This window comes from Megalops cyprinoides, chromosome 5 (assembly GCF_013368585.1).
Source record: "Megalops cyprinoides isolate fMegCyp1 chromosome 5, fMegCyp1.pri, whole genome shotgun sequence".
Lineage (NCBI taxonomy): Eukaryota > Metazoa > Chordata > Actinopteri > Elopiformes > Megalopidae > Megalops > Megalops cyprinoides.
Window position 1 is genome coordinate 29508560 of NC_050587.1, and position 25626 is coordinate 29534185.

Genomic DNA, 25626 nt, shown 5'->3' on the forward strand with positions numbered 1-25626 from the left:
CACTCTCTGCCTACAGCTGGGTGGAATCAAAAAACAGATGTGCTCCTCTGATAGGTACTGCTATCGCAGTCTGCATTTCAACTCGCTGTAGACCAGAAAAGAGAAGAGGAGACCAGACAGACAGCACGTTGTAGAGCAGTAACAGCGAGAATTGAAAATGAATTGATTTAAGCATTTTTACGTATTTATTTTTGGCCAGCAGTGCGCTGACACCAAGGAGGAAACAGTACCCACTTCACAGCTTCCTCGTCTTTGCCTGTGGTGATTTTGTGTGTCTGAATGAGAGGGGGGTGCTGTGATAAAAGCTTTTCTTGTTTCTTCACACTGGTTAATTTTTCATGACGACTTGTTTGAAGTGGTTTTTAATAGTCCCCTTTCTCTTTACCAAGGAGCAAGAAGTAAAAAAGAGGACACAACATGAAGTGCTATTCAGCATCCACGCTCTGTAAAAGGCATGCACACACACACACACACACACATACACACACACATGCATACACACACACAGAAACACACACACATACACAAAGTAACACTCCCACACACACTGGTCACTCTCAGCAACCTGAGGTGGAGGTGTGTGATTACAGAACAGGGGTGACCAGATGTCACGAATGTGTGATGACCAACTGTTAGACCCCGCTTTGTTCCCTGCAGCCTTTTCGAACCTGTCACCGTCTTCCTCCTCTGGAACGCCCTGTCAACAGCTCACCAAAGTCCTCCCGCCGCCCCGATCCTCACCCCAGAGTGTCATTCAGCGGCGCTCATTAGCACCCACAGGGGAGCCTGTTATCTCCCTCACTCACACCCTCAGCTGCTCCGCACACACTTCCACTCAAGAGCATTCTCACAGTCATGCTCTGCAACAGGTCTGCAGATACATAGAGTTTTGCGTTCCTCATTCAAAAAGCTTTGAAATTCACATACACACAGACACATACGCACATAAACACACAAACCTAAGGGGCGCAGACCTCCTACCGTGTGGAAAAAGTACAATTTTTGGGACAAATGTTTATGATTATATATATATAATACCGGTAATGCAAAGAACTACGGAAACAATAATGGCAGCAGCAGTAATGATAGGACTTCCTTGGGGATATAAGCCTTAATGCAGTGAGACCGGCGCTAACGCATTGACTGCAGAGCGTGGTGGTGTGCCAGTGTGAGCCTGCGAGCGGAGCCCCCGCTGGCATTATAATGGAGCCCAAATCAGACATTCACCCCCTGACAGCAGGTGAAGTCTGCACCCCCCCACGCCCGCCTCATAGGCTGCCTAGCAACGCCCGCCTGGCAGCACCTACCCCCCTCCCTGGCTCACCTGCCGGGGGCAGAATGGGATGGTTTGGACTGGAGACGGGGGGGGGGCATAGCTCTATCATATGTTCACAGATATCTCCATCATCTGCCTGAAGAGAAGGAGACGGGCTGATATTTATGATTTCACGTGATTGAAGAATTTGCTTGCCTTTTTCCTAATCTCACCTGAGGTTTCCTCAGTGCTGCTGCCTGGTTTTTCATGCAACTAACAAAGTCAATGATGTGACAGAACTTATGATTTGCAATTTATCGCTAACTTCTTTTTTATTCTGTGCAGTAGAGGAAGGTGACACACACTTTGGTGTCTGGACGTAGGTACACTTCTTCTGTTTTTATTCCCTGCAATTCGATTAAGTTCCACGGTGATTTTTCACGCAAAATTGTAACAATTGTCTTTCATGTCCACAAATCTCACTAAACCTGAGGAACACTGCCCACAAATCCAATCCAAAAGCAAATGGGCAATATGGGGCACAGACGAGGCACCACGGACCCAGTGAATCGTGAAATCCACTGCAACAGTTGCCTCAGTATCCACACCCCACACCAGCCTATACTCTGAGGGGCTCCAATGACACCAGAGCTACAGAAAGAACAAGCAGTCACTTGACTGTAAAACACCCACAGACACTGTCATGTTCCTATGGAATGGCCTTTAGCCTGGATACATATGTCTTGATGGCTTCCCTTCCCCTTCTCACTGACAGCAAAGTTTTTGAATCCTCTTAAATGGCCCAGTAGGAACGAACACCCGTACAGAAAATGAACCACACTGAAGACTAAATTCCAGGGTACACAACAGCTATTCCTTTGGACCAGCATCTTAGTTAATGCAGGACATCCTCACAGTGATGTCTGATTCCATATAATGTTGGAATGTCACAGGTATGTTGAAAGAATATGATGATTTCACTGAGGGCATCCTGTTCTGCTTTGAAAGTGGGTCATGGAAACACAACAGCCCTGGTTATACTGTAGATTCTTACACTGTGGTGGTGCTCTTTAACAGAAGGGTAAAAGAAGCTTTTACTACAAGCTGGCTCTTGCACAAGTATGAGAAGACCCATGCTCCAGGCTTCAGGACAGAGTCAGCCCAACTTCTCTCTAGCTGAGGGCAGATCTAAATAAAAGTTTGCTTTGAAGAGCGGCACAATGCCAGCAGTGTGGAAACGGACAGCCAGACCTTTCACACCCACTGCATCTCCTTCCATTCAGAGACAAACCCCCTCTCTTCCCCATGGACTGTCTGGGTCAAAGGGCAGTCAGTGACACTTATGACACCCTGTGCCTACAAGGGGATTACACCAAAATGGCAGAGGATCGAGAATGTGGTTTACAACGGGTCGGAAAGAGGCAGGATTTACATTCTGGCTGTCACTTATATCCACAAAGGCAGTGAACAGATGCATGCAGATAGCCCATGTTTCCCCAGAGCATTCAGCTTTACATCCCACCTTCCCAAAATGGCCCAGACCGCTCATAGGCTTTCCCGACGATAGAATTCCACCAACTGGCATCTATTTCCACACATAGCCCAGACCAGCGTTTTTTTTTTTTTTTTTGGACAGTCGCTGAAGAGAAATGGAAAACAAACACGCAATGCTTGGCATAAATGAAATGCTTGCAAGGTATCCGCGTGGTTTAAGGGAGTCATTTCGAGATGTTCTCACACTGAAGGGAGGAATCGATCGGAGGCACAGATCAAACTGCAGAGCAGTGCATGAGAAAGGTCATACTTGGACATTAATCAATGTTGCGCATTCTGTATTCGCCTCCTGTCACAGCTGGTGTTATCAACACGTGGTGACATGGTGAAACAAAAGACAAGCAGGAAAATCGGCTGTCACTTTTCTCTCTGGCCTAATGCTAACAGCGTGGGGGGGGTGGCGGGGTGGGGGGCAAAATGAACAGTTTGCACACAAATATAAACCTGTTTTGATAAAATTGATGTTGTGCAACTGTACAGTCCCCGCCATCCCATAACATGGGCTCCAAGAACTTCCTCAAAACTAAACACAGTGAATACAGAAGGGGGAGGCTTCAAAGATACATGATGTACCCAGAGGGCTGCAAAACATTCAGTTCCCTTTGTGGTTTTAGAGGGAAAACGCTGAAACTCTCATAGTCGTGCTAACCAAGCCTTCAGGATAGAGCCTTGGTTGGGTTATGGTTATACTGCCACTGTGATGAAGAATACATCATCATACTACATGAGAAGCACAAAACAACCGAGTAACAAGCTCAGCCAATAGGAGCTTTGTTGTCACTGAAGTACAAAAAAGACTGCTAGATACATTTGACTGAACTGACAGAATTGTTGTCCCACGTCATCTTTACTGTAGTACTAGAAAACAGTGGCCTATTTGAGTCACTCTCCACCAACCAGTAGTACCCCTCCCCTAATTCATACACAGTGGAAGAATTTAATCAGCCACTGGGCTGTAATTCATCACTCAGAAGTCTGGATCCTCGATCTTCATTTGCTTCATCCGTCTTAATTAGCTTTGATAAGGGGCAAAACCATGGCAAAAAATGGCCCCCTCATCATAAACAATGAATTTCAAAGCCGTGTGCTCTCAAGATTAAGCATGCCGCTTTTCTTCATACATTAAGGGGCAGCCACTTGGCTCCCCAGCTTCCTATAAAATGAGGCGGAAAAATTAATCCTCCCGTTTAAGAAACAAAGAGGCAAAACTGACGTCATTACATTACATTATTTATTTGCTTAGCAGACGCCCTTACCCAGGGTGACTTAAAATGTGTATAATTTTACATCTTCCATGTGCAGCCTATTTAAATAGCTTGATTTTTACAAAGGCAGCCAAGGTAAAATGCTATTCCATGCATAGTGGTTCACCAGCAACTTAACTGTAGTGATTTATGTGAGACAACCAAAATGGAGAGCAGAGTGCTCACAAAACAAACAATACTGTATTCACCATCAAATAAAGAGTTGTATTTTCCTTGCACAAGGCTCCCAAACCCATATCTCAAGTGCGCCAGCCACAATTTGTTTGTGATAACCATGATTTTTGTCTACAACAGACCCCGTTACGTGCTATCGATTTCTGGGCAGCTCTGTGGGCTGGTCCATGAGTACTAATATATTTCTATCTTGTAATGGTAGAAGAGAGGAGAGCAAATGAAATGAATTTTTGTAAACACACCCCCCCCCCCCCCCAATCCCCTGGCCAACTTGCCTCAAATGTCTTCCATAGCATGTTCAGCTGTGCGTAGTTACAATGGCAAGGTTACAGACAGCACAGGCCGCCGGCTCCCTAGCGATTACCAGATAAACGCAGTTTAATTCACAACACATGCACAAGCCTATATATAGAGCTAAATGCTGCCAAAACTGGAATTCTTGCTTCACCATTATAACTATGTGCTGAGTTATCATATAGTTATCATATGTTGCATGTTAACGAAGGATGTGCTTCTTTTCTCTTCACACACCGAACACACTCTGTAAACTGTATGATTATCTCAGGCAAGTCACATGGGTCATCTCAACCAATCAATGAAAAGTGTGCATGGAAAAAAGCAGTACATCAGTTATTGAATACACTCCATGTGATGAGTGAGTCATAATTCAAAACTTATTTGTTTATATACACTGTACTCTATGATGAAATAATGAATTCATAGTAATGATCCAAATCTTTTGGACAGTCCCATTTACAAGCTGACTTGCTTGCACAAATCATCAGCTTACAGAAATCTAACCACTTTGGGCAAATGAGATTCTTATGTATAGAGTGTCCCACACTTTTGTGTTCTTTACTGATCTCCACTGACATTTACAGCAGTGGGTGAAACGGTGACAATATTTACCAAAGTAAAGCCAGTATGTGTGTTTGTATCTTGTAGAAATGTTTGGGAAATGCAAGATCAATGTGTTTCCCCAAGCCCCTTACTTTTGAATAGAAACCTTGCAATAGAAACTGGGCCACTGATAACAAGTCACGCTAACTACTCAAGCTAAATAAATAGTAGCCATAACAAAGTGTGCTTCATGAGTCAACCAAAACAGACAGTTCTTGCACACTGGCCAAAAATTCACTATTAATTATCAGTTCAGACACGGTTTCAATCAACTGAACATCTGTCCTGGAGACCCAAAGGCTATTCGCTTTTTTCCTATTATTAAAATGCCAAACTAATGTCTTTATTAATCAGTGTTACAACCTGCTCACAAATTCACAAAACGCAGAGGACAGAAGTTTTCCAACAGCAATGCAGAAGTTAAGTCTTCAGCCTGCGACTGAGACCTATATAGTCTCTGCTATACATAGGAGATGGCATTTATGGAATGCAGAGCATCAGTTTCAAGGATAGAAAAGCACTTTACAGCGATAAAGTGCAACTCCCCTCAGCCACCAACAATTTATAGTACCCATCAAGGCGAGGCATGGCAGAGATACAGAATGTCCAGCACACATGCCTCGTGATTAAAAGGCAAGGGTTTTGCAGTGTTATCGATATGACTGATTACACTGTTATATGTTTTAGCCAGCTAAACTGGGAAATTACTTGGTTGTCAGATTGGAAAAATCAGTTTGTCTATGCCAGAAGGATCCACCCCTGCTTTTTAACACCGACACTGGATTTTTAATTACCCCAGTGAAGCAGGACTATGGTATAACATCTCATCCAAAAGGTGGCATCTCCTACAGCTCCCCATCACTGTTGATCCCATCACTGGATCCCTGCATTGTCTGGTGGGAAGACTGCACCCTACTGACCTTTGAATACCAATTCAAGCAGCAACTACAAGGTTTCCTACCTAAACACTAACCAAGCCCAGACTCCTGTGCAGTACCTTCAACTGTTTGGCAGGAGAGAGTATATTCATAGTGGAAAGAACAGGCGAACATACCCTATTGTAGAACTAGCACTGCTGAGACACACAATGGTGGCCATTCATTCTTTGCCTCTCGGCATGACCTTAAAATCATTTCATAAGACCTAAGGAAATAATTGCTTCCTCCCTATCACATTGGTCTTTGAATGTGTGAAGATTGGACGGCCCTGATCTGTAGACTGGCATAAGGTCCTTCTTAACGAACCGGAAAGGTTGCCAGGTTTTTTGCCCGCCTGCAGGGAGATTAAGGCATTAAAATCAAAACAACAATCCTAATTGAAACTCCCGTTACCAACTGCTCCTATCACGGAAGCAATCCACCGAATAACATGACTAATCTCCATGAATATTAATCTGTGTTGCTGTGGAAAGCTAATCAAACACCATTAATCGTGTTGGGATTTTTTTTTCAGGAGGGCAAATGAACACATTCCTTTGCCAGCTGGAGTGTGCCCATCACATGATCACGCAGCACCAATCACATAGGACTTCAGTCTCTCTCTAAATTTAAGGGGTTGGTTGTTTTTCACTTCGCACACAATAAACACCATTCATCAACTGGTCTATATGTAACACAACTGGGTCAATCATTACATGAAATTTGCTTAGCAGAAACTCTTATCTTCTCCTATTTTACACAGATTACCATTTAACTTCACCTCCCATCAACATTAAACATTTTGCATGTTGACCTGTATTTCCCAGTAATTCCAAATAAGCACATAAGAGAGTTATAGAGTTAATACATAACTTGGCTACTATTCAATAAGAAAGCACAGCCAACAAATGCAATATTCTTCACAAATTCGTCTCAATATTTTAACATTTTGACACATTCTTTTTATGTTCATGAATAAGTGTTATATATCTGTATGCGAGAGTCCTCGTCATCTTGACCCCCTTTCTCTCAGTGCAGCGTAAACTTGGACTTAACAATCAGAGGAAAAATGTGTTCCACCACATGGTGCCAGTTCCATTTATAGATTGGCTCCTAAAAGCTCACTTATTCACTCTGTCAAGCACACACACACACACACAAACACAAATACACACAGCATAAAACTGAGAGGGGGGAGAGAGAGCACTGACCAAATCTTATTCCCCTCCAATATCACAAGAAATTTCCCAGATACAGTTCTGGCACAGGATGTAGGGACAGCACTGCAGGTCCGAGCCAGCCGACGGGACTCTCTCTTAGGGTGAGGTGCATCCCCAGGGTTAGGCATTTGCAGAGTGGATGGAAGGCACTGGAGTAGGAAATTGGGGCCACAAGAAGTTCAGGTTTCCAAAAGACCCTTATTTCATACAACAAGGGGTTTGGCAATTACGTGCGGATGATGGCTGGCATGGCAATGGAGAAAAGATTGATCTGGACAAGCGTGGCTCTGTTTGCTTTATTAGCGGTAATTCATCACGGCGGTCCGGGGGTAATGATGCCGTGAGTGTGCCTGCACGGTGCCGAGGGGTGGATGTGACCACGACGAGCCAGGCGCTAATTTATTTATTTAAGTGTCCAGCACCAGCAGTTGAGTCCTGGGACCACCCCTGCTCATTTAAACCTGTCTCTGCAGTCAGCCCACGCCCAACGGCAGACACTGCACCACCATGTGGCCTTCACATCTCTTTCTCTCCATTGCTCTCTCATTCTCTGTTCCTCTCTCACGTGTTCAACAACACCCTCAGCCATTCACTCATCCTCTCACTCATTCGTCCACTCATTCACTCCCTTGCCTCCCACTCACTCACTCACTCACACAGCCTACTTATTACTTCATTCACCTTCTCTTTTTCTTATCCTGACAGGATTTCCTCCCCGCATTACACATGGGTCTGAAATGCCCTCTGCAGACAAACCCTCCTAAACCTCTTCATGACAAAATCAAATCATACCAGCCTGCAAACCACTTGACCATTTGATGCTCTTTTCCATCTCCGCACAGTGCTAGGACAGAAGGAACCATCTGAATTTAACCCAGGAGATGAGCAAGCCTGCTGGAAACAGCAAGGCAGCTAGAGAGGGAGGCACACCCTGGCTTGGACTGCACAGAAGCGAGGCTATTGTGCGGTGTCTCGTTCAGTGCCTGTGATGTTGGAGTAGAAGGTGGTGCGCTCATGTATGTCAAATACGCTAGTGCATATTCATCTGATACTGCGCCCCAGGGGGGGTGCTAATCAAATCAGCTGCCAAGCAGGATTGGAACTCATAGACATCAAAAGCCTTACTTCTACTCTTACATCAGGAGATAAGCTATCTCTCCCCCTCGCAATTTCTCTCCTTCGCTCTCTCCCTAGTCAGAAACACACTCTACATGCACACCTAGAACAGACCCACATTCTTATCTTACAAAACTCTTTACCTACATGCAGTAACACACCAACACCACTGACCCTTCTCAGAAAGGTAGAGCACCTGAAAAATTGGACCACATGGCTGTCAGATTATCTGTTAGATTTAGCAAATATGCGTGTGTGTCTCTGTTTGGAGGTTAAAACGTGGCATGTCACCTGGCAGCCCGTGGACAACAGTGAAGGGCAGTAAGAGAAAAATGGCAGCACAGAAAAACTGACTGATGCATACATAAAGCTCTGCAGAGCAGCACAATGCAGGCAGTGTGTAGGAGTTGTGTGCCCAGCTGAAGGTCACCCCCCCTACCTGGCTGATACATGGATCTGGGGGCTGGGACTGGGTGCTGCATGGAGGAACAGGGCCGGCTTAGACAGATTTGCTGTCACGCGCATCGGTTGCTGGGGTCGGAGAGCCCACGGGCAGTGGCATTCGAACTGCCCTCCGCCTATGACACAGGCGGCCACGTCCACAAACACAGCTCCAGCTACTCGCACGCAATGCACGAGCCTCCAGGCCGCCACACGCAGCGCCTTGGCTCAGGCACCTGGTGCACTCCTCCTATACGCTCACGCTAAACGGTGTCATTGGAACCTGCCACAGCGCAGGCCCTGATATCATGGGCTCTGACATTAATGGAACTGGAAGCCGCGCGACGTCCCCGTCGTTATGCCCGCTGAGCAAGACGCCAGATTCTGTCCTTGTAATAGTCATTACCCTTAGCGAGGTGGAACTCTGAGCCTATTTGCTTGTCAGTTCTTCAAAGCTGGCATAGGAGCCTGTCAGAATCAACGCTTTCCCCTGCACCCCACCCGGGCTGATATTCCTGGGACAGGGTTCTCATCCGAGATAAATGGTCCTCCAAGCCTGTCGCCAGCTAGACAGGAGTTATGGACGTGGAACAGAGACAGGATGGTTAGCGTCATGTCTGGGAGTTGCTTCCCTCTCCTCGCAAGGTCTTTAAGCCGGTCATTAATTTGTGGGTGGTGCCGGGTTGCTCTGACAGCCGGCTAAAATGAATGGCGCCTGGCCACCCTCACCGTGGAGCTCATCGTTTACAGCTTACAGGAATGAGGGGCAGATAACACACTGCGAGGTGTGATAAGGCACCCGCAGGGAAGCAATGATCTCAGTTTGGGAATTTTCTGAACCTTAATGACAAACTGGCAGCACCCCCACCGCTCTGCCAAAAGAAAGCCCCTTTAAGTATTAAAAACATCACAGCACCTGAACAGATGACCCAGCTAATTCAGCTCCCGCTGAGATCCTACAATGGAGTGGGGCTCACTAAATCACTGCCTGTGTATTTTTGTCCCCTCTTCTCCTAGCCGGTACATTACTACCCTCCTCCTCCCTTGATCCAGGAATGCTCAGCAGCAGGAAATAGTTCCTAAATCATACGGGTTTGGGGAATGGAGGACTAAAAGGCACTTTAAATGCCTTTAACCTGCTAACTACCAATATTTCAGACAAGCAGAAAGATATCAACAAGGCTAGGACAAAGGCTGCTGCTCATGATTCAGGATGGAATTGATTTGGTAGAATGGAACAGGCGGTAGTGTAGCATAGTGGTAAGGAGTAGGACTTGTAAACAAAAGGTTGCTGGTTCAATTCCCCACTGGGCCACTGCTGCTGTACCCTTGGGCAAGGTACTTAACCCAGCATTGCCCCTGTAAATATCCAGCTGTATAAACAGACAACATGTAAAACTCTAACCTATGTAAGCTGTTCTGGATAACAGTGTCTGCCAAAATGACAACATTGTAATGTAATGATTTGGTCACCATAGCCATCATCAAACATCCAGTACCGGAAGAATCTGATATTAAACATGGGATCATGGGAAGACAGTGACTGGGGGAGAACTGTGGAGATATGGTTAGCCAGCCTGCCAACTTCAACACACTTATGTGGCCCTTACAGCTACAAAAAAGGAATCTATCGAGTGTGGAAGATTCAGACACTAGCAAAAAGGTGTGTGTGCTACATTGTTCTCTGTAGTTTCTGTCAATACAATTGAGTAAGTCTTCTGTGAGACGAAAGGGCTTGAAAGGTGACTGTTTTTCAAAGAAGGGAGGATATAGAGAACTCAGACTCTGCAGTAATCTATGTGCGCTGTCATGTTACCTGTTGTCTTCACTCATTCCCTGCCGCTGGTGACCTTTCCAACCAAGAGCGCAATACCCGTAACAAGTCTGAAACCTCACTCATTATACTGTCAGTTTTAAAATCTAACAAAACTGTAAACCCCGGCTTAGGATGCGTTTAATTAGTATTTATATCTAGCAAAGGGCTACACGTTTATTACAGGTGAATATATCATTTTGTCATAAGTAGTGATGTCAAGGAGTTCTCTCAGAAACTGAAGAGAACAAAGGCCATTCTATGAGACAAGCATCTTGTCAGGCATCAGTGAACATTGGTAGAGCATTCGGTTGCATTCCTTCTTCTCTATGGTCCTTCTATCAGGTTCTCCCTTCTCTCTTTGTCCATTACCCCCAGTGTCATGGCACAGTGCGTGTATCTACTCTCGGGACACCAGCCACGGAAACTCCTTTTTTTCCTCTGCTCATTAATTACAATTAGTGAGACCATTGTATTCTCGCTGGGTTCCTGTCAGCTACGGCCCACCTACCAAATAACACACACAGCCTTGAAAATAAATCCACTGAATGCAAAGGGGAGAGAGGCTGAGGAGGCAAGATTGCTACTGATACGGTATGAATTTCGGGAAAGTGCTGCCAGAACCTTTCGGACTTTGAAATAAAACCCGATGTGCCCTTGCAAATGCACACGTCTTTGTGGGTAACTGCACACGGCTTTTAAACCAGCCTTTGGAATCAATTGATATCGCACAATGTTTCACAACACAAGCAAAACAGGCATCATCTGCTTAGAACATGCAGTGTTACGTAATAAATTATTTTGCCCTGTGTTAAAATTTGGATTGCCCTATGTAATCTTGTTAGAGGGCAGCTAATTGTGTACAGGATATCCATTTGTTACAGAATGTGAAAGGCAGATTGCGAGTTGCGTGTCACGAGCAGATGTAAGGCAGATAAGCGGTTGGAAAGACAATACTTTTATTCATGAAAGCAGCATGGTGCTGCTTGAGTCAGCCAGCTCGAGCCGGTGAGTGATGGAGTGTGTGCGCATACGCCCGCCATTCCAGTTAAAATATCACACCTTTAAATATGTCAGAAAAAACAATCAAAATGGAACGATCAATGCCATAATTCCCTGTAACCAGCTGTCAAAAGGGGGTGGATGTATCGTTATCTTAATGCGGCTGACTGACAGTCACGCAGACATGTCCACGAGAATGAACAAAGCAGTGAGAAAGTGCTGACAACCACAGTGAGGGTATGTCAAATGAAAGATTTTTCCCAGAATCTTCTCTCCGGGGCAGCAGACTAAGGCACGCCCCTTCTTTCCTGAAGAAGGGGCCTACTCTTGCCGGCTCAGAATCACAGCATGTTATCCCCTATCTGACCACCGGGAACAGAATGTCTTTTTTCCAAAGGAACTGGACATTTCAAAACAAATCAATGCACAACAAAACTGGGGGAGATTGAGGATACCTGCTGATACGAAGGTGTTGATACCACATGACGTACCGATCAATTCAAGTGGTCTCTACAGCTTCCCAATACACACAATGGAAACCTGTTCTGTTGTCCATGAACAGCAGTGAAGTGCAGTTCCCAAAAATGTACACATTTTCAACAGAATATGTTTAGAGTTTATTGCACCTCAACATAATGTACAATTAAGAGTATAGAATGAATACATGTGGAAAATGTACTATACACATACATACATATACTGTATATATATATATATATATATATATATATATATATATATATATATATATATATATGTATATGTATATATATATATATATATACGCTGAACTAAAACAGAAAATGTGAAGTTGTCTCTTGAAAAACCAGTGAAGGTGTTGGACACAGGCAGAGGCAGCTGGGAAAATTAGATGCGGGTCGATAACACAGTAAACAGCAATGATTCCCAGCACGTCAGAGCCTGAGCATACAGCAGACAATCAGACCATCACGACAGCAGCGTGCACAGCAGACAGTGAGACAGACTAAATGCACATCCCACAGTAAGAGCAGGCTGGCAGCACAGCATCTGCGCAGACAGCACACAGCGGTCGGCGAGAAGGCCAACGAAGGGCAGCATCCTCTCAGCTGAAACATACTGCAGACAATGACCGACAGTGAGACAGAATGACCATCTGTCCAGACGACGCATAGAGCAGACCCACAAAGAGGGTCTGAGCCTGCCAGTGCCTGCCTGGGCTCCAAAACCACCGCCAGCATGCATCCAACGAGCTGAAAACTACTGTAAAAGGACACCTCGCCGACCGTAATAAGAGGCTGAGGTCACAAGCCCTTTGTGTCACAGCTAATTGCATTTCGCCTCTAATGAAAGCACAGCTTTGTGAGTGTCTTTGGGTGGAAAAATGGGGTCAAACTGCCGAATCGGTTCAGACTCGTCCTGAAGTGCCAAGCCTTTAGCCCTGCTCTGCAGGGGTGGAAAAAGAGGTATCACTGTTAAGCTACGGCAAACAAAAGAGACGAACACAGAAGAAAAAAAGACAAATCCTTCAGCCTTTCAGGCAGACATTTTTTTTTGAATGCTCTCCACAGCTTGAAGGGAGGGTCGCCTTTGTGAAGTGGGCCTTTGATTGGGCAGCGAGGGAGGGAGAAAATGCCTTTCTTTTACAGAAACTGGATGACTACACATAGGTGGCATGTACCTGGGACCTACATCTAGGGAGAAGCAATGAAGATCCAATAAACAGAAGAATCTGATGTTATGCCAACCAACTGCAGCACAAGTTAAGGTGTGAAATTAAAAGCTAAATTTTCTTCACTTTTATTAAAGCACATCCTACTCATTAATAACAAACAGCTGGTAGGAAGATTCAAAGGACTATATTGTGCCATATTTCTAAATTATTAGCACTTCTTTCTCTAATCATTGCAAGAACTTCAGCTGATTATCCAGTGCTGAGAATTATAAAAACGTCATAATGATGCTTTTGCATATTAAAATATGCGATACTGAGTTTACTACGTCTTAATTGAATGGGATTTAACCTTGCTTATGACTTGTGTGTCAAAATACCCAGTTAATCAATAAACATGAATCCTGATCTGCACAGCTGTTGTGCTTAATTGTCTCAAAAGAAGCCGTTTGATTGTTCTCCGTATTCAGATGAAAGCTTTGTGTCGAAATGCGTAAATGTGAAAATAATGGGAAAAAAGATTAGGGGCCAATTTTTTTAGCGTGCAGCTATTTCTCTTTTGTGAGCTGCCAAAAGGCAAAATACCTAGAAATTGGCAATTTAAAGGGAGAAAACTGAGAAAACCCATCCATGCATTTTTCACTTTCATGAAAATTCCCAAACATGACAGTCTGTAGAGGAAGAGGTGCCGGAGACACACATTTGCATGCACGGCAAAAAATAAATACAAAAAATTAAAAGTAAGAGAGAGTGAGAGATGGTTATACATGAAGACAAAAGGAAGAATTTATTAGCACATTCCTCTTGGCTCAGCTGGATTCTCCTGGGCAAGGCAGCAATGGGAGAAAAAAAAAACGCAAAACACGCAAGGGGAAAAAGACTTTGGGAGACAAGGAACGCGCAAAAAAAGAACAGGAATGCGGCTATTTTAAGAAAAGCCTGCCTGCTGGATATAGTAACTCCGGAGAACATTCAACAGATCCCAAATATGCATTCCACTAGATCCAAGAGCAGGCGCCCATCGGGACTGCCGAACTCCTTTGCCTGGGACTCTGGGGAAGATGCAGACACTGACTGAGCCAACGGGCTCGAGAGGTCATCACAGGTCACCTGACCTGAAGGCTTTCATGACAATTCAGCGGTAGACAGGCACAATTCAGCAGTGGGTTTTGCGAGTGTACTTCTCCAAGGACAAACTAAACTTGTGTACTTCACATTTCAAATGCCCACAAGCTTACGGACCGAACCAATGAAGTCGGAGCACAAACACTTTTGACTGCCCTCTGTTTCTTTTCACGGACAATGGTTTTAATCACTGCTCTAGACAAGCGTGTGTTCTCACTGAGATTGGCCTGAGTATCGCCCAGGAGTGACCTGTCAGGCCATGCAGAGGTTCAGGACTCAGAGCTGTCACTGTGAGTGTGTGTGTGTGTGTGTGTGTGTGTGTGTGTGTGTGTGTGTGTGTGTGTGTGTGTGAGAGAATGTAAGCCGACCGCTGAGGGCACAGTGTGTCAGGTCTGGCTCTGACAGCCAGGCCGTCCTGAAGGCTGTGGCGCGTGTCTGCATTTCGGCAGCAGCGGAGGTGTCGATGACCCCCTCTGCCCTGCGGTCACCACCTTCCCACCCCGTTCCCGTCTCAGAAGCAAACAATGTCACCGAGACAATGCTGCCCATCTTATCCCGGTGACCTCTCACCCCTCACTTACCATGGATTCATGACAATGCAGTCCCATAGCCCAGTGGTATAACAGCGTGCATGTATATGCATTCATTTCTCTGCGTATGTGCATTCTGCCTACATGTTTGTGTGCTATGAAAGCATCTATAAGACAGTGCTATGCAAGCGAGTTGGAGAGTGATTTGAGAGAATATGGGCGTTGTAATCAGCATGATCAGCAGTTGGTCTTGCATGCACAATGGCACATCTGCAGCCGCGCTCTCAGTTCTGTCAGGGACTCTACGTCTGCTGCAATGACTACAGACTGTAGAGAACCTGTTCAACAGCTGACAGGACGTGGGGACATCCTGACAGGATAGAACTCCGGTGCCAGGGTATCAGAGATGTGCAGTACAGTACACAAATACACACTGGTATCACCGCGCTCTGTTCGTCAAACAGAGCTGTTTCTCCAAATCTACTCCAGCCCTCCATTTTCAGTCTGCTATTCAACAATAACACAATCCCTTTGATAAAATTATTTCACAGATGGCCTTCTCTCATTCACAAATGTGAAGCCACAGTAAGCAAAGCAGGACACTGAGATAACCTGACCTGCCCAAGTACATCATTGAACGCTGTGTTTTTTAGGCTTTCTGCATGGGAGACTGGCTGACATTGTAACTGGCTGTTCCAACAAGCAGCCACCTAAAACTTGCCCACACAGGCAACCAAACGGACAGAAATACTGAGACTGACTGACTAACCAATAGATAACAGTAGGTAGTCATAGGTAGGTTGGCTGACAGACACAAAAGCAATCAGGTAAGCATGCGGGCAGGTAGACAGGTGGACAGGCACAGTGGGTACGCAGGCAGGTGCACATGCAAGTTGGCGAGGAGACATGCGGACCAACAAGTGAGAGTGTGTTACCGCAGAGGCCCAGACAACAGGAGAGGTGATGCAGGGAGAGGACTGCACAGAGCTCTGCTGCAGACATCTGTTCTGATTCTCTCCTGTCTTGTTAGCTGAACGCATGCCTGCACTCTCTTTAGCACAGGGACACAGACCGTCCCAGAAGAGCCACTGTCTCGGACAGGACATTCCTCACCTGTGGTGGGCTGGCTTACAGTGTCAACTGAGGAGGGTGTGAGGTCCTGGAGGTTTAGCAGCATGAGGCTACATTCTCCTTTTTTTGCTATTTCAGTGAAAAAACATCTATGTCATAAAAGAAATAGGCTTTGAATAAAGATATAAAAGGACTGTGGCCCCACGTGGAAACCAAGTCTCTCTGAATCTTTGCCCGAGGACAGCAGACGTTTCCACGACAATGCAGACGCGCGAGATCCTCTCTCTCTGCAGCTGTCTGGTGCGTGCCCCCCCCCCCACCCCACAGACCCCCACCTCTCCAGCCAGGCCCTTGTCTGCTAAATTAGAACAAACAAAACCCAGACGGCTCGAACGCGCTAGTCAATCACAGCCACATATTTATCCTGTCCCCTCGCGGCCAGAGCTATTCCCCTTTTCTGTTATTCGTTTCCGTTTTTATCTGTGCTTCTGATTGCCTGGGCCGATCGCCCAGTCATTTCAAATGTGTAAATACACCATTCCTCTCCAGCCAATCCCCAGACACGGGAGCAGGGACGGCAGGAGGACGAACACCCCCCCATCACCACCACCACCACCACCCCCACCGATCCTATTAGCTGCAGTTACAGCCAAGGGCTGGCATTGCTGTACTGGGTAATTAGACTGTCAATCAAGGCCTGTGTGGGTGACCCCTTGGTTCACGGCGGATTGCATCGAGAATACGTCGCCTTCCATTCATGCTGCCATGCAATCCTGGGCACATTCTGGAGCCTTTTGGACTTCAGAGTGCTCTGACTGAGCCTGAAATCAGGAAAAACCAGACATGAAAGAGGGGAGTTGGGTGCCGTTGCATTAGAAGGACACAAGGACCTCTAAGAGGTGTCCCCAACCTCAGAATTGTCTTGGGACAGTGGGCACTATTAGGCTAAGTGTGAGATTCAGAGAGAGTGTACATTCTCTATAGAAGAAGGTAGAGGCTGACTCCCCAGGAGCCTACAGATGGCACTGGATCCACAGAAAGGTTTGGACTGGAGCAATCTAGGCCTCAGTATCAAAACCATCTATACAGACATGTCTCCAACCTCATAAATAAATATTTTATTGAAGTAAGGATTGTGCCTCGACCCTTGGGTAGGTAGCTGAAGGAAGCCTGGCGGCACTTCATGCTTTCAAGACATCAGAGAGTAAGGAAAGAGAGAGAGAGAGAGAGAGAGAGAGAGAGAGAGAGAGAGAGAGAGAGAGAGAGAGAGAGAGAGAGAGAGAGAGAGAGACATCCATCGAATTCCAGGAAGAGTACTCATTAAGACATCAGAAACCCTTTTCATATGGGTAAAAATGGGATTTAAAGGGCCTTCCTTTTCCCCCAAATCCCCACCCTTTTCAGATGTCCCTTCTCTTGACGGTTCAAACAGCTCCCAGTCCCAGTTGGGCAATTATGGCTCAGTGTGACAGCCTGACCCCCACCTTCTGCCTCGGTTTGGCAGTGCAGCTGGGGCAGGGCAAAAGGAAGCCTCCGTTGGGGGTTAATTGTTTAAACACACGCGCTGGACTAGCCTACCCGCCCCCATATCCTCGCCAGCAGGGCTTGCAAGCGAGGGACTGTGTGGGGAACCGGGCGAGACAAAGCTCCTGTCAGCACTTATATCCACCTCTTCTGTGCTCTGGGAGAAGTGACACGGATGCAACAGAAGTCTGCCCAGAGAATCTGCCACAATTTTCTGCTGGCTGGGTTGCTCTCTTTGCTGCAGTGGTGTTTTAAGGCAAAAAAACCCCACACTTCAAATGCCTTTCAGAAATTCAAAATGGAGCCTGTATTTTTCCTTAGCTCCTACTATGCCTCCAGCAAGATGTGGTTCAGGGTAACCAAACTCTGGCCAAGTGGAAGAATACAAGCCTCAGCGTGGACTAGTGTCAACTCCGTCAATACATCGAATTTGATTCACTACATCTGCAGCAAGTGCACTTGTGAGATTGCCACTTATCGACTCCCGCTGTGTTAAATACACAACTTCAAAGAAAAAATAAAAATGCACTTAATAAGATATTCCTTATCATCTGCTGTCGAAACAGGCCCACACAATCAGGGGATACCCAACTGAGCAAAAAAGAAAAATTAAAGTATTTCTGCCCTTGCTTGATTTAAACACTCCTTGCACTTGAACCCATGCATTCAAGCTCAAGCTCATGCCACAAAATGTGTAGTGAAAAATGAGCAAAATGAGCGTTCATCCCAGAGCCACATATAGTCTTAACATTTCAATTTCAGATTGGAAACAATCTCAAGTGACTCACGGATGGCATGTTTGGACCAGGACCTCAAAGCAGCTAGCACTGTGTAGACCAGTAGCACAGGATAAGTAGCTAGCCAGGTGACTTAACACTGTTTTGGTCTGTTCTGATTTCTGGTTTTCATTTATGTATTCTCCACTTGAAGAAGGAAAACAGAATGAAAATCACATGCTGCTGTGCATGTGGTTGGTTGAACAGTGCAGATAAAGGCTATATTATGGTGCACTGTTTACCTTGGGACTCAGAGAGAAGCAGCTGGGAGATAAAGGTGCTGAATAATACATTTTTAAACATAGATGTGATCGATATACTTATCTAAAGTATGCACTTTTTACCGGTTTACATTCGGTAAGTCCAACAGCTTGTCTTTCTGTGCTCTACAGGCACAGGTATGGTATTGCATGCATTCTCTGCACCCAGGAAGATTAAGTGCAATGCACCAGTGCAGGCTGGCTGGGGCCCCCTGAAAGCAAGATTTTGAAACAAGCCCCAAAAATCACTGAATCCACTTCCGCCACTGAACATGGACCACCACGCCTGGCTCCATGCAGCGTCTACTACCATGGCAACTTTGAGGAGTCAGCTCCATGCTTCGGTGTTAATTCATCCCCAGTCCTTGAAGGGAATAACACAGATCAACCTGCCATTGTTCACAGGCTCCCTCTTCCCTCACCGCACCGCATGCCTCTGTCTCCTTGTGAAGTAATTGCCCTGACGCCTTTTGTCCTGTTGCACGTCAATACCCATCAGAGATAAAACTGAGGGACATGCATTCTTCCCTGAGAGTGACATTTGATTTGTTATTGGGGGAAAAAAAATTCCATTCTTTCCATTTCCACAGTGATTATGGAAAAACGCACTATTCAATTACCCATGCTCCTGTCAATTACTCTGCACCTGCTTTTCTGCACCCTCTAGCCCGCCCCCCATCCCACCCACTTTGTCCCCCGCAACCCCCCCCCAGCTGGCTCCCACTGGCTCCCACTGGAAGCTGCACCAACCCTGAGCTCTCTGGGGAGGAGTTGCTCTCCATCATTAGCTCTCCCTGTGCCTGCCTACCGTTGCGATCCCCTGTCAGCCCCATGCCTGGGGAGGCCAAGTGCTCTGTACATGCATGCATGTGTGTGTGTGTGTGTGTGTGTGTGTGTGTGTGGCTATGACTCGAGGCCTCTAACCTCTTCACAGATCAGAGAGGAAGTGCAGCTCAAAAGTAGCCTGGTAATGAATGCAGGCCATGCGGACAGACAGGGTAAAGTGTATTTAAATGCCGATCACCTTCTCCTCCATTCCCCCTTTCAGGTCAGACCAAGGAGCCGAAGTGATATCCTGCTGCCTGTCTCATTTTCTTTATACATAAACAGGATGGTGGCCTATATAAGAGACTATAATAATTAATCCCAACTTACATCAAGTAGAACCTTGATACAAATGAAATAATACACCATCTGCTTTGCTCGTTATATCCATCCAGCGTGATCTAATTCTTAGAAGCAGAATTACAAATGAATGAATAGAATGTTTTTAGCCAAATTCTGGAGCGAAAACATAACATAAATGTATAACACTGATGCAAGCCTTCAAATTTAACTTAAATAAAATAAAAAAATGATAGCTTTCACATTTTTTAATTATTTTTGAGTGTGACTTGCTGGTGCTGCATTAAGCACAAGTCTGTCGCTGGTTCACAGTATTCCTCCATCACGTTGATGATGCTCTTCCTGTCTTCTAGAATAGTGCAGCCTATGGAATGCCCAATTTCTCAGCTTCTTTGTTTCATCTTAGAAGACTAAGGTTGTGTTAATCAGGTATCAATCAATCAATCTTTTTTTTTTCTTTTTCCTTCCATGGCAACTGGCATCCAGACACTTAAAAATGGGCATTTAACCATTTAACTAAGAATATTTAACACTCTGGGTCCTATGGTAATTAATCTGAGACAGAAGATTCACTATATTCGAATTCTAAATTTTTGCTCTCTCCTGTGCCACTGCACTCTACTGAGTATTGCAGTACATGCTGCAAGTGAGCCCAAAATGGTTCTCTTAAGTGCGCTGCTTTATACTTATATGTGGAATATTTTAACAGTGTTAGTATAGCAATCTCTGACATCTTAAAACCAGTCATGTTCTACTTAGAGACACTTTAACATGGCGCGCTGAGTACTCTCGAATCATTTGCAGCACCAGCAGTGAAATGTGCTGATTAATTAACCATTTCTTTTTATTTACTGCAGACACACGTTCTTTAGCTGCAGCCGTGTTAATACACATTTTCTATGGTTTGAAAAAGCTTGGAGCGCTCTTCAGAAATGCTTTGGTTGGCATTTTAGTGATCAAAGAGAACCACTTTGGATAACTGCAAACCACGCCTGCCCTGCTTAAATTAAAAACTATATTACTGCGTATTTTGAAAGAAGTTAAATCATTTATAGAACTATCATCCACAATAATGTGAATTGAAAAGGGAAGTCTAAAAAGCCCCCCTGGAAATGTACTGAAACGTATGCCTAAAATCCCAGAAAATTTTCATTCATGCAAATTTATAACTAATGATGCATACAGAATTGAAAAAGGAAATGTGTAATGCTATAAGGTAAAACTGCTGCACCCCTCTAAGAACCACTATATGGAAAGTGCGTGGTATTACACGGGTTCAGAGGTGTTCTAATATTTTCCAAAGGAACATAGGGGCCACCAATTATGAAGAAACACACTGGGCACTGAGGCAAATATTTTGCTTGTTGAAAATACAAGCAATATTTTGCTTGTTGGTGCACTTGCAATAAATGAGTCTGCATTTGCCACTCCTGTTTCCGCATGCATTGTGCACAAGAGGCAAGTAACTACATAATCGTACATCATTTCTACGTCCAAGTGTCCTTGGCCATGACTTCACAGCACGGCAGACTAAAAAAAGCCATTTCTACTGCTCTCTCGTCGTTTCTGACTCTCCCTCTCTCAAACTATTTCTTCCCTTTTTTCCCTGTCTCTCATGAGACAGACCTCTGGGCTTGACCCTCTGCCACTTGTGGAGAAAAGAAAACGAGATAAAAACCCAGGGCTCTTCTGCGCTGTTCCCCCATGTGCTCTTTGCTCTCCTGGACCAAACACTGAATCACAGGGTGGAGAGGGCCTCTGCTCCAGGCCAGCTCCGACACCAAGAAATCCCATGCGGACCTCAAGAGATTATGGGTTTTTCCACAAACAATTAAATCCTTCTTTATGGTGCACAAAGGACCATTACTGCTAAGCTCCCACACATGTCCAAAACGAATACATTCCGCGCTACCTTTCACGCACATTGTGACAGCAACTTAACCTTGTTATCTCTGCATTTAAGCATCAGCACATCTTCGGCTCGGTGCCGGCGACATCCTCGAGCACAAGAAGCAGGCAGCCAGGCAGCGACAACAACGCAGCCAGCCATTACCCCATGACGAAAAGCCTTCGGATTGCTGTAGGGATTATTTGAACGGCAAAGCGAGGGTGATTTATAAGCGTTCACGTGGGGGGAGGAGAATAAATGTAGCATCTCAAAGGCGCTCTTGCGCTGTGCGTTTCGAACTGGATCCCCAACTCGGAGCCCTCCTGCAAGCACAGCACATTATTTTTTTCCCCCCGCCACATCCTCCAAGCTGCATTAACAAGAAATACGACACCGATCCCAGACAGTTTCTTCCTGCGGCCTCCGTGTGTTCTTCATTCCACCTGACACGCGCATATTCATCGCTCCGCGCTGTTTAAAATGCGCCGTTTGAAATCCACCGCTGGCTCGCGTCCTTCCATTGCTCACAATTACCATCATACTGTCTTTCAGCAGTTTTTTTTTTTTCCTCCCTTTGCCATTTGAATTCGGTCATTTGGCATAACCAGATGAAGCTCAAACAGATAAACTTACTCACCTATGAACCCATAAGCATATGAGCGCAGTCACACATACCAGCAAACACAAACACACACACACACATGTATGCAGACGATGGAAGTGCACACACAAACACAAACACACTCACCCAGACATGAGCAAACACAAACACACACACACACACACACAGTCTAACCTACCAGACCACTCCAGCCCTATGCAGGAAGGAGGGAAATGGACCATGGTATTTAATGGGAATGATTTGTGAACCGCAGGATGGAAAAGTAAAAATTGGGGAAATTCCTGGCAGTGCAGGTGCTGTACGTACAGAAGCAATCCAGCTTTCGCCAGGCCCAGCACGGAGCGGGAGCGAGGGAGACGTTTGACAAGTGCTTCAAATGAAAAATATCTCAGAGGGGGAGTACTACTTCAGTGTGCGAATAATGCCAGGGCTTTTCAAAGTCAGAGTCTACAGCCAGAACTGGATCACATTATCTCAATCAAGGTTGTGCCTCCATAAGGCACAAACAAATGTACTGTAAAAATGCCCAGTGGTTAGAATGAATATGACCCATGAAGATTTTCATCAAAGTGCACTGTGTATATCACCTCTAAGCATAATTATCCTCTTAAAAGGGTGAAACAGGTTTTTGAAAAAGAAAAAAAAAAAACACACTTACGAGCACAGTACCAGGCAACAAGCATGATTACTATAGAAAAATATTTTAAAACTGCTGGCTACAGATATCACCCTGACACATTATTTACATTTGCTGTCAAGGTTCTGTTCTGCTCAACACACAGAACTTCTCAGAAAGAGGCTGTGACATCACAACAATGTTGTCAGTGGCTGGGGAATGACGCCAGTTTGGAGGTGAGGCTGTCTCTTTCCTGGTGTCACCAGATTGGCAGAAGCAGCAAGGCTGTCGCAGCGAGGACAGCCAGGGGTCACAGGGACGGCTCCAGATGTCAAGGCCAGAGTCCCTGCTATGACAACACACAGCCACAAACAATGCAATTAAAGAGCAGGGAGGGCTTGAACTATAAATCGAAACTAACAAGGGCAATTACCGTTACTTAAAGCCCCTTTGATAAGTAATGTAAGTAATGTTGTTTTTGTCGCTGACGTTAATCTAAAGGAGCAGTGTTTGCTGAATGCCATGGCGACCAAGTAAGAGAGAACAAAGGCTGTCAAACCAGGAGGATGTCTCCCTTTCAATTATCCCCAGCTCTTTGCTTGCAGTGAGCATGATTAAGTTGCCGGTCTCACAAATTCAGCTGTACATCTGCTGTGTTCTTCTCTCTGAGTGCCAGTACAAGCTGCAGTCAATGATGCACCACTGAAGAAAACAAGAAGAAATGTGAAAGAACAGACATTCCTTTTGTTATGATCAGATATTCAGCTCTGTGTGCTTAACATTTGATGTCCTCTCTCTTGTTTCCCTTGTTTTCATTGCTCAAGTTGTAACTCTTCTGATCTGGCTCATTTTGAACATTCTTGAAGGGATTGCAGTCTAAAACACAGCAGAAGAATAGAGACAGAACCTCCTGTTCCCAACCACAAAAACCTAGAACAGAAGATGGAAGGAACACAGGAGGTGAATATGTGATCATATTTAATGGAATATCTCTGGGTATACCCCGGGACTCCATACGCTGAATTCCAAAGGCAATTGACTCCAGGAACGTTAGCACAATCTGTTGCTCTGTTCAACATTTGTTTTACTGATAATGGTATTTCACAGCTGAAGACTGTTTTTTTAACCTATCCCTAGGAAATACTTCCATTTTTTACAGAAATGTATTATGGAAATGTGTAAGTGTAGATTTACATGGCTAATTACAGAATTGGCCTAATTTAAACAGGGGATTCTGTTGAGAGAAAAGACTGACATCCACACTGTCCACCAGCGATTGAGCTTTCCGTCCCTTATCTGCCTAATTCAAAGGGGAAAAAAGACCAAATATTCTTACTAGGGGGTCAATACCATTTGTTCGTAACCTCTTGTTTGATCATTTTACTATATTCCTGTCAGTGGGACTTATAACGAAGGGAGAAGGATGTTTTCTCTACATATAGATTGCTTCATTTAGGAAAAGCAGGGAAATATGCAGGGAAATAGGCTTTTCCCTGAGGGACTTTCATCTAACCTTCTGTCAAGAGCAATGTGGACAACTCCATCTCCTACCACCAGTATGCTTTTACACAAATTACCTCAATCAAATCACGGTTCCAACTGGGAGACAAACAGACGGTTTTTAAGGAATAAAGGGGAATCTTCCGCACAAGTGCACCCTGACTTTGCGAATATCTTTCAGTTCTATCACACTGAGGTCTGTCCTGTTACATTCAGAACTGAGTCAGAACTCAGGCTGAGAGCTCCCTGCGATGTATGATACCTTTGTTTCATTAACAGGAGAAAGATTTTGCACATATGGGCTCTGAGTACCAGCATTCAGCTGGTTTTATGGGTCTCCTCAGTCCCCGAGCTTGCACGAGGGTGGAACCTGTCCACTCAGACAATTGACTCATTAGGTGATTCAGTAATTAAGAGCTCCGGTGAACCGCAAACCAGGCACTGGATTCTCGCAGGCTTGCAGTTGACGCTAAAGTAAGCATCAGTGTCCTGAGCGTGTGTGGAGAATCCCAACGACTCACCAACACAATTACCTCCCGGGCTGAGAGAAGGCGTCTCCAAATGGCAATCACCGAGTGGAACTGATTCAATTAACTGGGGCTGGGGGCAAATATTGAAGAAACGAGAGCAAATCACATCATAATTATCAGATCACTTAGGTGAGGCCACACCTGAATGATTCCAAATGGAGATAAGGCACCGAACAGCAGGGGTTGTTCTTCTGGGGACGGGTCGTGGGACACAATGAAATAAATGACAATAATAAATCATTCTTATTTATTTATAAGTCACGTTATTTCTGTCTGAATACCTCTGACGGACCATTACCTCATTACTATCAAACTCTGGCCCTGGTTGTTCCTGCAAGTTCTCCATCTCTCTGTAAACCACTAATACTGTCAGAACTAAAGCTGGCTCAATCAGCATTGAAATCACCTGAATAAACTGGGCAAAGAGAGTCCTAAGAAGTGGTTCTTCAGAGCGAGTACTGGGAGCCTATACCTAATACCCAGCAGTACATGGTCTGGTTTGTTTGCAGCTGAAGTAAGCCTTGCAGATTAAGTGGTTGTCTGCCAGCAAAGGACATGGACCTCAGAGGCAGAAGGTCAGTATTCCTAAAGCCTAGGACTACCCCTGATCATAGTATATTGAGAATTTGAAAATTCTGTTTATGTAGGCCTGATGTTTTGAGAATCTGAAACTGATACTATGATTGATAAAGGTGCTATGCTGAGAACATGAGAATTTTATTGGTACACTCTAGATATTTTGAGAACTTGA

The 25626-nt window shown here is 45.1% G+C and overlaps 1 protein-coding gene across 1 annotated transcript in view; it reads right to left on the reverse strand.

The window, feature by feature from the left end:
- The window catches only part of ttc28 (tetratricopeptide repeat domain 28), a 151408-nt gene that overhangs the window by 93456 nt on the left and 32326 nt on the right, over window positions 1–25626 (reverse strand). The window lies entirely within an intron of this gene.